General features: G+C 24.3%; 2 non-coding genes across 2 annotated transcripts; both read left to right on the top strand.

The window, feature by feature from the left end:
* The first annotated feature begins 1,380 nt into the window (after positions 1-1,380).
* On the top strand, positions 1,381-1,499 carry LOC123304168. The gene has a single exon (XR_006536214.1). It is a non-coding gene; the product is annotated as a 5S ribosomal RNA (ribosomal RNA).
* Positions 1,500-7,872: 6,373 nt separating this feature from the next.
* Positions 7,873-7,991, top strand: LOC123304173. The gene has a single exon (XR_006536219.1). It is a non-coding gene; the product is annotated as a 5S ribosomal RNA (ribosomal RNA).
* Positions 7,992-14,284: the final 6,293 nt, after the last annotated feature.

Genomic DNA, 14,284 nt, shown 5'->3' with positions numbered 1-14,284 from the left:
TAATATTAAACTATGTTTATTAATAATTGTTAATAAAAAAATTAAATATATTTTAATTTATAAAATAAATATTATTATTAAATTTATAATTTATTATTTTATATATTATAGAAATTGAAAAAATAAATCATGTTTACTACGACAGTAAATTAGAAATACTATTTAATTTTTATGTGTTTTCTACATGGTACTTTGACTTACATAGGGACTTATATTATTGTGAATAATGATATAATTGAAAACCTTTATTTTTTATTTGATAGAATTATTATATTTTATCATTTAAATATTTATAATAAATACATTATTTTTATAAAGTAAAAAATATGGCCGAAGAAAATTCTACAGCTGTTGCAGCAACTGCGGTTACTGCTGCTTCTACAACACCAACAAAAAAAGCAACAGCTTCTGGTGCTAAACGTACAAAACAACATTCAAAACCAACACATCCACGTACATCAGAAATGGTTGTTAACGCAATTAAAAATTTAAAAGAACGTGGTGGTTCATCATTACAAGCAATTAAAAAATATTTAGCTGCAAATTATAAAGTGGATTCTGATAAAATTTCACCATTTATTAAAAAATATTTAAAAGCTGCTGTAACTGAGGGAGCCTTGGTACAAACTAAAGGTAAAGGTGCATCTGGTTCATTCAAATTGGCTGCTTCCGCTTCATCTAATTCTTCAGCTAAATCAAAAGTATCCAAAAAAGAAAGTGGAGCAAAAGGTTCAGCAAAGAGTGCTAAAAGTAAACGGGCACCAAAAGAAAAGAAAGCCACAACTACATCATTGGCAGCCAAAAAGCCTAAAGCAAAAAAAGCGACTCCATCATCATCAACTGCTGCTAAAAAAGTTACTGCAAAATCATCAGCGGCATCAAAAAAAGCACCAGTTAAAGCAAAACCAGCAAAAAGTACAAAATCCGCTGCCAAAAGTAGCCCTGCTCGTAAACCGAAAGCACCAAAAGCTAAGAAAGCTTCTGTTGCCAAATCATCTCCTACAAAAATTAAAAAAGCAGCACCAAAAAAGAAATGATCTGTTACTTTAATAATATATTGAAATATTTCATTATTTTTGCTAAAAAATGAAAATAACATAGGCCTTAATACAGGCCACAAATTAATATTTGATAAGAGTAAATTATTTTTTGTATAAATATTTTATAAAATAATAGTTTAGAAACATTTGCCACAGTCAGTACCACGGATGGGTGGCCACTTGAGAATACTGTGTGCGGTTGCATTTTTATTTAAAATATATGGTATAATAAATAAGTATATATTTAAATTGATTACTTCATTGAAAATTTTAATAATATACTTTAATATTAATGATATTTATGAAAAATATATATTTGTAAAAATTTTCATTTATTACTGGCAACAGCCATACCACGTTGAAAACACCGGTTCTCGTCCGATCACCGAAGTTAAGCAACATTGGGCACAGTCAGTACTTGGATGGGTGACCGCTTGGGAACACTGTGTGCGGTTGCCTTTTTATATTAAAAATATAAATTATTTTTCTTCTTTTCTTTTTTTTTACACACCATATATAAATATATGTTATTTAGAAATGTAAACCTTTTATATTATTCATCAACAAATAAATATTATTTTTTGTATAAAATTTTATTGCATTTATAACTCATATCATGGTTACTTTAAAGCGAGAAGTTTTTTTAATATTTCAAATGAATATAAAATAATATAAATTTTATGAAATTTATTTATTTTTAGAAATAGCAATCGCTTATAATTATAACAAAATTTTAATAATGTTTAATTTTATTTCAATAATTTATATTTATATATATATATATATATATATATATATATATATATATAAATATAAATTATATATTAATAAAAATAATATACTCTTATTTAATAATATATGTTGGTCCTATATATAGGACCGAAAATATTTCTTATTTGTTTTTTTTTTTTTAAATTGTCATTTAAAACGCTTATGCACGTTCTCCACGAATACGTCTTGCCAATTGTATATCCTTAGGCATAATTGTAACACGCTTTGCATGAATTGCGCATAAATTGGTATCTTCAAATAAACCTACTAAATAGGCTTCACTAGCTTCTTGTAATGCCATAACAGCTGAACTTTGAAAACGTAAATCGGTTTTAAAATCTTGTGCAATTTCACGTACTAAACGTTGGAATGGTAATTTACGAATTAACAATTCAGTACTTTTTTGATAACGACGAATTTCTCGTAAAGCTACTGTACCAGGACGATATCTGTGTGGTTTTTTTACTCCACCAGTTGCTGGTGCACTTTTACGTGCAGCTTTCGTTGCTAATTGTTTTCTTGGTGCTTTACCACCAGTTGATTTACGTGCAGTTTGCTTGGTTCTAGCCATTTTCAAATAATAATGTTTTTACAAAAAAACACACAATTTTAAAAATTATATTCGACAATTTGATACTACAAAGTCAAATGTTTAAATGCGAAATAAATGTGTTGTATTTATATTTATATGAAATTTCAAAATTTTTGTTGTCATATCCTATTGGATAGCTATCAGAGTATGGACTAATCAAATTGTATAGGCGTGGCTTAAAAAATCTTTAATGCTTTATATAAAAAGGCACAATTGTACCGGCGCTCACATACATTACAATACTTGTGAGGTTAACACACGTGTTATCCGTTCGTTAAAATATTGTAAATAATTTTTTATTAAAATGACTGGCAGAGGAAAAGGTGGAAAGGGTCTTGGAAAAGGGGGTGCAAAACGTCATAGAAAAGTTTTGCGTGATAATATCCAAGGTATTACAAAACCTGCAATTCGTCGTTTAGCACGACGAGGTGGAGTAAAACGTATCTCTGGTTTAATTTATGAAGAAACACGTGGTGTACTTAAAGTATTCCTGGAAAATGTTATTCGGGATGCTGTTACATATACTGAACACGCAAAACGTAAAACAGTTACAGCTATGGATGTTGTATATGCATTAAAACGACAAGGTCGTACTTTGTATGGTTTTGGAGGTTAAGAAAATATAATAATTTACTTAAAATATTTAGTAAATTTATTAAAGAATATTTAATACATCCGATAAATTTAAACAGGCTTTCCTTTTTGGGAAGCCACTAATTTTATTTATATAAGAGTAAATAAATTTGTTAATAAATATAACATATTATATAATTTGTTTACAACAAATTATTTTGTTTATAACATACATTACCAAATATTTTTATTTTTTTTTTTTATTGTAATATATCTGCAATAATAAATTATAATTTGTATATTATCTATTTTATTTTACAATAACTTATTGAATTTTTGAAAAAATTTTATTATAAATTAATATACTATTATATTTTTTATATATACAAGTTAAGAGTAACAAGTATCGATAGGAGATTATCGAATTTATAACTAATAAAACATTTCGCCTTAATCAAAGAAAATAAAGATTTTGCTATACCATTTTTTATACTTTCAATAAATAATTTATTATTAAATTTTTATTATTTCATTTATTTTTTAAAATTATTAAAAATATTTTTCTAATAATTATAAGCGTACATAAACAAGTAGTAAATGTAAAATGAAAATAATAAAGGTAATGTAATGCATTTGCATTACACTGATTTACGATATATATTCCGCGATATCCTTTATTATATTTAAAATTAATAATATTGATATACTAATAATAGATATATTCAAGCTATTAATATATAAAATTTTATATTAAATATGATATTAATAATTGTTTATTTAATTTTTTTGTATATATAAAAATAATTTACTCTTATTTAAAAAATTTGATGGCTCTCTTAAAAAGAGAGCCGTTTTTATATGTTGATGTATTTTTATGTTATCAATTAAATAATATTTTCGATTTATTTATTTTGAACTTGTATATTTTGTAACAGCTTTAGTACCTTCACTAACAGCGTGCTTTGCCAATTCACCAGGTAATAATAATCGAACTGCGGTTTGAATTTCCCGACTTGTGATTGTTGAACGTTTATTATAATGTGCTAAACGTGATGCTTCAGCAGCAATACGTTCAAAAATATCATTAACAAAACTGTTCATGATACTCATAGCTTTACTAGAGATACCAGTATCAGGATGCACTTGTTTTAATACTTTGTAAATGTAAATTGCATATGATTCCTTGCGCTTCCTCTTCTTTTTCTTATCACTCTTTGATATATTTTTTTGAGCTTTGCCAGCTTTTTTTGCTGCTTTTCCACTTGTTTTTGGTGGCATTGTTACAAACAATTAATATACACAGATAGTTACAGAACACCAGTCAGTATATGTATGAGCGTGTCGTGTATACAACTAGCGTATTATATACGCGAAGATGGATATAACAATAAAAATGAATACTACTCTCTGATTGGCTGAAAATAATACTATAAGGTGATTGGTTTATTTTTAAAGTTTTATATTTTATAAATATTATAAATTAAAATACCCAAATAACATTTTAAACATTTATGTTACAATCCCCGTAACGTACACATCTGTGTGATTATATTTACAAAAAAAAATATTAATTAAATAAATTTATTCGCTATGTCTGGACGAGGTAAAGGTGGTAAAGTAAAGGGAAAGGCAAAGTCAAGATCAAGCCGAGCAGGATTACAATTTCCTGTTGGAAGAATTCACAGATTATTACGAAAAGGAAATTATGCTGAACGAGTAGGTGCTGGTGCCCCAGTATATTTGGCTGCTGTTATGGAATATTTGGCTGCAGAAGTTCTCGAGTTAGCTGGTAATGCTGCCCGTGATAACAAAAAAACACGTATCATTCCACGTCATTTACAATTGGCAATTCGTAATGATGAAGAATTAAATAAATTATTATCTGGTGTAACAATTGCTCAAGGTGGTGTATTACCAAACATTCAAGCAGTGTTATTACCAAAGAAAACTGAAAAGAAAGCATAAATTAAAAACATTGCATTAATTTTTATAATAATAATACATCGATCATAGGCCTTTTAATAAAAGGCCACAAATTTATTTAAAATAAGAGTAAAAATTATTTTTATAAATAATATATTATAATATTTTTTTAAAGAATCAATTTAAATAATTATAAATTAATGATTCTTTTTTTTTTTTTTTTTTTTTATATGTTATTATGGAAATAATTCATCATATTATGATGACATTTAGGTAACATATTATAAGAATATTCATAAAATATTATCAAAATAATATTGTATTATGATGATATTTAGACAAAATATTATAAGAATATACACAAAATATTATCAAAATAATATCATTAGATAACAAAACTGTTCATGATACTCATACCTTTACTAGAGATAAAAGTATCAGGATGCACTTGTATTAATACATATTATCACAACATCACAAAATATTTTTTAAAAGGAAAAATTTTTTAAAAATTATTATAAAATTTGATTGAATTAAATTTCAATTTATTTTTTTAATAATTAAAGAAAAAAAAAAACATATAAACTTTCTATTTAAAATGTTATTTTCAACTAGATGGCCAAGTGAACTTTGTTACACAAACAATATATGACGTATTCGTTATTTAAATAATCAGTATCCTTTGATATTATATCAATACGTTACTCTCTTCTTTTGATACATATTAATAAAATTTCAATTTATAAGATTTTATGTCAATTATATAAATAATATTATAAATTTTCTAAATACATAAGTTAAGTAACAAAAAATTTGAATAACAAGATAAATTTATATATTATGTTTTAATACTCGATACTATAATATATCGCATCCGTTACCAATTATTCGGTATCCTTTGATTTATACACAGAATGAACCAAAAATATGTATCAAATTTATTTTATTTATTTATATATTTAATATTATTATTATTATTTTATATTACAAAGTTTCTTAACGAAGCTTACAATGATTTCTCATATCGTACTTAACAAAATTATTTAGATCATATAAAATTTAAATTGTTAAAAAATTTTTATATTTATTATTATTATTTATTTTTATTAAAATTACATAACATAAAATTAATAATATTTTAATAATTATATAAATTAATTCTTATTTAAAATAATCTTATATTAATCTCAACAAATACTCTAATAATATATTTTGTCATAAATTTTTTTATATTTAAAATAAATATTATAATATATAAATACTTATATCAGTATAAAATTTCTTTATATAATTATGAAAAAATTAATTTAATAGTTAATTATTGATATTAATGCATAAATAAAAGTATTTTCTAATGAAATATATTTTGTCAATGTTCGATTAACACATTTCATAATAATACGTTTTCATTATTGACAAAAAAAGTTTTTCTAAAAATGAAATCTTATACTATAATATATATATTTATATATTAAATTTTTTAATTATTTATATACTAATAATTTATAATAAATCGATATTAAATAAAAAATAAAAATATATACTTTTTAAGTTTACCTTAAAAATATTATTGTTTTGTATGATTGAAATAATTAATATTAAACTATGTTTATTAATAATTGTTAATAAAAAAATTAAATATATTTTAATTTATAAAATAAATATTATTATTAAATTTATAATTTATTATTTTATATATTATAGAAATTGAAAAAATAAATAATGTTTACTACGACAGTAAATTAGAAATACTATTTAATTTTTATGTGTTTTCTACATGGTACTTTGACTTACATAGGGACTTATATTATTGTGAATAATGATATAATTGAAAACCTTTATTTTTTATTTGATAGAATTATTATATTTTATCATTTAAATATTTATAATAAATACATTATTTTTATAAAGTAAAAAATATGGCCGAAGAAAATTCTACAGCTGTTGCAGCAACTGCGGTTACTGCTGCTTCTACAACACCAACAAAAAAAGCAACAGCTTCTGGTGCTAAACGTACAAAACAACATTCAAAACCAACACATCCACGTACATCAGAAATGGTTGTTAACGCAATTAAAAATTTAAAAGAACGTGGTGGTTCATCATTACAAGCAATTAAAAAATATTTAGCTGCAAATTATAAAGTGGATTCTGATAAAATTTCACCATTTATTAAAAAATATTTAAAAGCTGCTGTAACTGAGGGAGCCTTGGTACAAACTAAAGGTAAAGGTGCATCTGGTTCATTCAAATTGGCTGCTTCCGCTTCATCTAATTCTTCAGCTAAATCAAAAGTATCCAAAAAAGAAAGTGGAGCAAAAGGTTCAGCAAAGAGTGCTAAAAGTAAACGGGCACCAAAAGAAAAGAAAGCCACAACTACATCATTGGCAGCCAAAAAGCCTAAAGCAAAAAAAGCGACTCCATCATCATCAACTGCTGCTAAAAAAGTTACTGCAAAATCATCAGCGGCATCAAAAAAAGCACCAGTTAAAGCAAAACCAGCAAAAAGTACAAAATCCGCTGCCAAAAGTAGCCCTGCTCGTAAACCGAAAGCACCAAAAGCTAAGAAAGCTTCTGTTGCCAAATCATCTCCTACAAAAATTAAAAAAGCAGCACCAAAAAAGAAATGATCTGTTACTTTAATAATATATTGAAATATTTCATTATTTTTGCTAAAAAATGAAAATAACATAGGCCTTAATACAGGCCACAAATTAATATTTGATAAGAGTAAATTATTTTTTGTATAAATATTTTATAAAATAATAGTTTAGAAACATTTGCCACAGTCAGTACCACGGATGGGTGGCCACTTGAGAATACTGTGTGCGGTTGCATTTTTATTTAAAATATATGGTATAATAAATAAGTATATATTTAAATTGATTACTTCATTGAAAATTTTAATAATATACTTTAATATTAATGATATTTATGAAAAATATATATTTGTAAAAATTTTCATTTATTACTGGCAACAGCCATACCACGTTGAAAACACCGGTTCTCGTCCGATCACCGAAGTTAAGCAACATTGGGCACAGTCAGTACTTGGATGGGTGACCGCTTGGGAACACTGTGTGCGGTTGCCTTTTTATATTAAAAATATAAATTATTTTTCTTCTTTTCTTTTTTTTTACACACCATATATAAATATATGTTATTTAGAAATGTAAACCTTTTATATTATTCATCAACAAATAAATATTATTTTTTGTATAAAATTTTATTGCATTTATAACTCATATCATGGTTACTTTAAAGCGAGAAGTTTTTTTAATATTTCAAATGAATATAAAATAATATAAATTTTATGAAATTTATTTATTTTTAGAAATAGCAATCGCTTATAATTATAACAAAATTTTAATAATGTTTAATTTTATTTCAATAATTTATATTTATATATATATATATATATATATATATATATATATATATATATATATTTTTAATAAAAATAATATACTCTTATTTAATAATATATGTTGGTCCTATATATAGGACCGAAAATATTTCTTATTTGTTTTTTTTTTTTTAAATTGTCATTTAAAACGCTTATGCACGTTCTCCACGAATACGTCTTGCCAATTGTATATCCTTAGGCATAATTGTAACACGCTTTGCATGAATTGCGCATAAATTGGTATCTTCAAATAAACCTACTAAATAGGCTTCACTAGCTTCTTGTAATGCCATAACAGCTGAACTTTGAAAACGTAAATCGGTTTTAAAATCTTGTGCAATTTCACGTACTAAACGTTGGAATGGTAATTTACGAATTAACAATTCAGTACTTTTTTGATAACGACGAATTTCTCGTAAAGCTACTGTACCAGGACGATATCTGTGTGGTTTTTTTACTCCACCAGTTGCTGGTGCACTTTTACGTGCAGCTTTCGTTGCTAATTGTTTTCTTGGTGCTTTACCACCAGTTGATTTACGTGCAGTTTGCTTGGTTCTAGCCATTTTCAAATAATAATGTTTTTACAAAAAAACACACAATTTTAAAAATTATATTCGACAATTTGATACTACAAAGTCAAATGTTTAAATGCGAAATAAATGTGTTGTATTTATATTTATATGAAATTTCAAAATTTTTGTTGTCATATCCTATTGGATAGCTATCAGAGTATGGACTAATCAAATTGTATAGGCGTGGCTTAAAAAATCTTTAATGCTTTATATAAAAAGGCACAATTGTACCGGCGCTCACATACATTACAATACTTGTGAGGTTAACACACGTGTTATCCGTTCGTTAAAATATTGTAAATAATTTTTTATTAAAATGACTGGCAGAGGAAAAGGTGGAAAGGGTCTTGGAAAAGGGGGTGCAAAACGTCATAGAAAAGTTTTGCGTGATAATATCCAAGGTATTACAAAACCTGCAATTCGTCGTTTAGCACGACGAGGTGGAGTAAAACGTATCTCTGGTTTAATTTATGAAGAAACACGTGGTGTACTTAAAGTATTCCTTGAAAATGTTATTCGGGATGCTGTTACATATACTGAACACGCAAAACGTAAAACAGTTACAGCTATGGATGTTGTATATGCATTAAAACGACAAGGTCGTACTTTGTATGGTTTTGGAGGTTAAGAAAATATAATAATTTACTTAAAATATTTAGTAAATTTATTAAAGAATATTTAATACATCCGATAAATTTAAACAGGCTTTCCTTTTTGGGAAGCCACTAATTTTATTTATATAAGAGTAAATAAATTTGTTAATAAATATAACATATTATATAATTTGTTTACAACAAATTATTTTGTTTATAACATACATTACCAAATATTTTTATTTTTTTTTTTTTTTGTAATATATCTGCAATAATAAATTATAATTTGTATATTATCTATTTTATTTTACAATAACTTATTGAATTTTTGAAAAAATTTTTTTATAAATTAATATACTATTATATTTTTTATATATACAAGTTAAGAGTAACAAGTATCGATAGGAGATTATCGAATTTATAACTAATAAAACATTTCGCCTTAATCAAAGAAAATAAAGATTTTGCTATACCATTTTTTATACTTTCAATAAATAATTTATTATTAAATTTTTATTATTTCATTTATTTTTTAAAATTATTAAAAATATTTTTCTAATAATTATAAGCGTACATAAACAAGTAGTAAATGTAAAATGAAAATAATAAAGGTAATGTAATGCATTTGCATTACACTGATTTACGATATATATTCCGCGATATCCTTTATTATATTTAAAATTAATAATATTGATATACTAATAATAGATATATTCAAGCTATTAATATATAAAATTTTATATTAAATATGATATTAATAATTGTTTATTTAATTTTTTTGTATATATAAAAATAATTTACTCTTATTTAAAAAATTTGATGGCTCTCTTAAAAAGAGAGCCGTTTTTATATGTTGATGTATTTTTATGTTATCAATTAAATAATATTTTCGATTTATTTATTTTGAACTTGTATATTTTGTAACAGCTTTAGTACCTTCACTAACAGCGTGCTTTGCCAATTCACCAGGTAATAATAATCGAACTGCGGTTTGAATTTCCCGACTTGTGATTGTTGAACGTTTATTATAATGTGCTAAACGTGATGCTTCAGCAGCAATACGTTCAAAAATATCATTAACAAAACTGTTCATGATACTCATAGCTTTACTAGAGATACCAGTATCAGGATGCACTTGTTTTAATACTTTGTAAATGTAAATTGCATATGATTCCTTGCGCTTCCTCTTCTTTTTCTTATCACTCTTTGATATATTTTTTTGAGCTTTGCCAGCTTTTTTTGCTGCTTTTCCACTTGTTTTTGGTGGCATTGTTACAAACAATTAATATACACAGATAGTTACAGAACACCAGTCAGTATATGTATGAGCGTGTCGTGTATACAACTAGCGTATTATATACGCGAAGATGGATATAACAATAAAAATGAATACTACTCTCTGATTGGCTGAAAATAATACTATAAGGTGATTGGTTTATTTTTAAAGTTTTATATTTTATAAATATTATAAATTAAAATACCCAAATAACATTTTAAACATTTATGTTACAATCCCCGTAACGTACACATCTGTGTGATTATATTTACAAAAAAAAATATTAATTAAATAAATTTATTCGCTATGTCTGGACGAGGTAAAGGTGGTAAAGTAAAGGGAAAGGCAAAGTCAAGATCAAGCCGAGCAGGATTACAATTTCCTGTTGGAAGAATTCACAGATTATTACGAAAAGGAAATTATGCTGAACGAGTAGGTGCTGGTGCCCCAGTATATTTGGCTGCTGTTATGGAATATTTGGCTGCAGAAGTTCTCGAGTTAGCTGGTAATGCTGCCCGTGATAACAAAAAAACACGTATCATTCCACGTCATTTACAATTGGCAATTCGTAATGATGAAGAATTAAATAAATTATTATCTGGTGTAACAATTGCTCAAGGTGGTGTATTACCAAACATTCAAGCAGTGTTATTACCAAAGAAAACTGAAAAGAAAGCATAAATTAAAAACATTGCATTAATTTTTATAATAATAATACATCGATCATAGGCCTTTTAATAAAAGGCCACAAATTTATTTAAAATAAGAGTAAAAATTATTTTTATAAATAATATATTATAATATTTTTTTAAAGAATCAATTTAAATAATTATAAATTAATGATTCTTTTTTTTTTTTTTTTTTTTTATATGTTATTATGGAAATAATTCATCATATTATGATGACATTTAGGTAACATATTATAAGAATATTCATAAAATATTATCAAAATAATATTGTATTATGATGATATTTAGACAAAATATTATAAGAATATACACAAAATATTATCAAAATAATATCATTAGATAACAAAACTGTTCATGATACTCATACCTTTACTAGAGATAAAAGTATCAGGATGCACTTGTATTAATACATATTATCACAACATCACAAAATATTTTTTAAAAGGAAAAATTTTTTAAAAATTATTATAAAATTTGATTGAATTAAATTTCAATTTATTTTTTTAATAATTAAAGAAAAAAAAAAGCATATAAACTTTCTATTGAAAATGTTATTTTAAACTAGATGGCCAAGTGAACTTTGTTACACAAACAATATATGACGTATTCGTTATTTAAATAATCAGTATCCTTTGATATTATATCAATACGTTACTCTCTTCTTTTGATACATATTAATAAAATTTCAATTTATAAGATTTTATGTCAATTATATAAATAATATTATAAATTTTCTAAATACATAAGTTAAGTAACAAAAAATTTGAATAACAAGATAAATTTATATATTATGTTTTAATACTCGATACTATAATATATCGCATCCGTTACCAATTATTCGGTATCCTTTGATTTATACACAGAATGAACCAAAAATATGTATCAAATTTATTTTATTTATTTATATATTTAATATTATTATTATTATTTTATATTACAAAGTTTCTTAACGAAGCTTACAATGATTTCTCATATCGTACTTAACAAAATTATTTAGATCATATAAAATTTAAATTGTTAAAAAATTTTTATATTTATTATTATTATTTATTTTTATTAAAATTACATAACATAAAATTAATAATATTTTAATAATTATATAAATTAATTCTTATTTAAAATAATCTTATATTAATCTCAACAAATACTCTAATAATATATTTTGTCATAAATTTTTTTATATTTAAAATAAATATTATAATATATAAATACTTATATCAGTATAAAATTTCTTTATATAATTATGAAAAAATTAATTTAATAGTTAATTATTGATATTAATGCATAAATAAAAGTATTTTCTAATGAAATATATTTTGTCAATGTTCGATTAACACATTTCATAATAATACGTTTTCATTATTGACAAAAAAAGTTTTTCTAAAAATGAAATCTTATACTATAATATATATATTTATATATTAAATTTTTTAATTATTTATATACTAATAATTTATAATAAATCGATATTAAATAAAAAATAAAAATATATACTTTTTAAGTTTACCTTAAAAATATTATTGTTTTGTATGATTGAAATAATTAATATTAAACTATGTTTATTAATAATTGTTAATAAAAAAATTAAATATATTTTAATTTATAAAATAAATATTATTATTAAATTTATAATTTATTATTTTATATATTATAGAAATTGAAAAAATAAATCATGTTTACTACGACAGTAAATTAGAAATACTATTTAATTTTTATGTGTTTTCTACATGGTACTTTGACTTACATAGGGACTTATATTATTGTGAATAATGATATAATTGAAAACCTTTATTTTTTATTTGATAGAATTATTATATTTTATCATTTAAATATTTATACTAAATACATTATTTTTATAAAGTAAAAAATATGGCCGAAGAAAATTCTACAGCTGTTGCAGCAACTGCGGTTACTGCTGCTTCTACAACACCAACAAAAAAAGCAACAGCTTCTGGTGCTAAACGTACAAAACAACATTCAAAACCAACACATCCACGTACATCAGAAATGGTTGTTAACGCAATTAAAAATTTAAAAGAACGTGGTGGTTCATCATTACAAGCAATTAAAAAATATTTAGCTGCAAATTATAAAGTGGATTCTGATAAAATTTCACCATTTATTAAAAAATATTTAAAAGCTGCTGTAACTGAGGGAGCCTTGGTACAAACTAAAGGTAAAGGTGCATCTGGTTCATTCAAATTGGCTGCTTCCGCTTCATCTAATTCTTCAGCTAAATCAAAAGTATCCAAAAAAGAAAGTGGAGCAAAAGGTTCAGCAAAGAGTGCTAAAAGTAAACGGGCACCAAAAGAAAAGAAAGCCACAACTACATCATTGGCAGCCAAAAAGCCTAAAGCAAAAAAAGCGACTCCATCATCATCAACTGCTGCTAAAAAAGTTACTGCAAAATCATCAGCGGCATCAAAAAAAGCACCAGTTAAAGCAAAACCAGCAAAAAGTACAAAATCCGCTGCCAAAAGTAGCCCTGCTCGTAAACCGAAAGCACCAAAAGCTAAGAAAGCTTCTGTTGCCAAATCATCTCCTACAAAAATTAAAAAAGCAGCACCAAAAAAGAAATGATCTGTTACTTTAATAATATATTGAAATATTTCATTATTTTTGCTAAAAAATGAAAATAACATAGGCCTTAATACAGGCCACAAATTAATATTTGATAAGAGTAAATTATTTTTTGTATAAATATTTTATAAAATAATAGTTTAGAAACATTTGCCACAGTCAGTACCACGGATGGGTGGCCACTTGAGAATACTGTGTGCGGTTGCATTTTTATTTAAAATATATGGTATAATAAATAAGTATATATTTAAATTGATTACTTCATTGAA

Source organism: Chrysoperla carnea, assembly GCF_905475395.1.
Source record: "Chrysoperla carnea chromosome X unlocalized genomic scaffold, inChrCarn1.1 SUPER_X_unloc_27, whole genome shotgun sequence".
Taxonomy (NCBI): domain Eukaryota; kingdom Metazoa; phylum Arthropoda; class Insecta; order Neuroptera; family Chrysopidae; genus Chrysoperla; species Chrysoperla carnea.
This window is presented reverse-complemented; position numbering and strand designations above follow the sequence as displayed.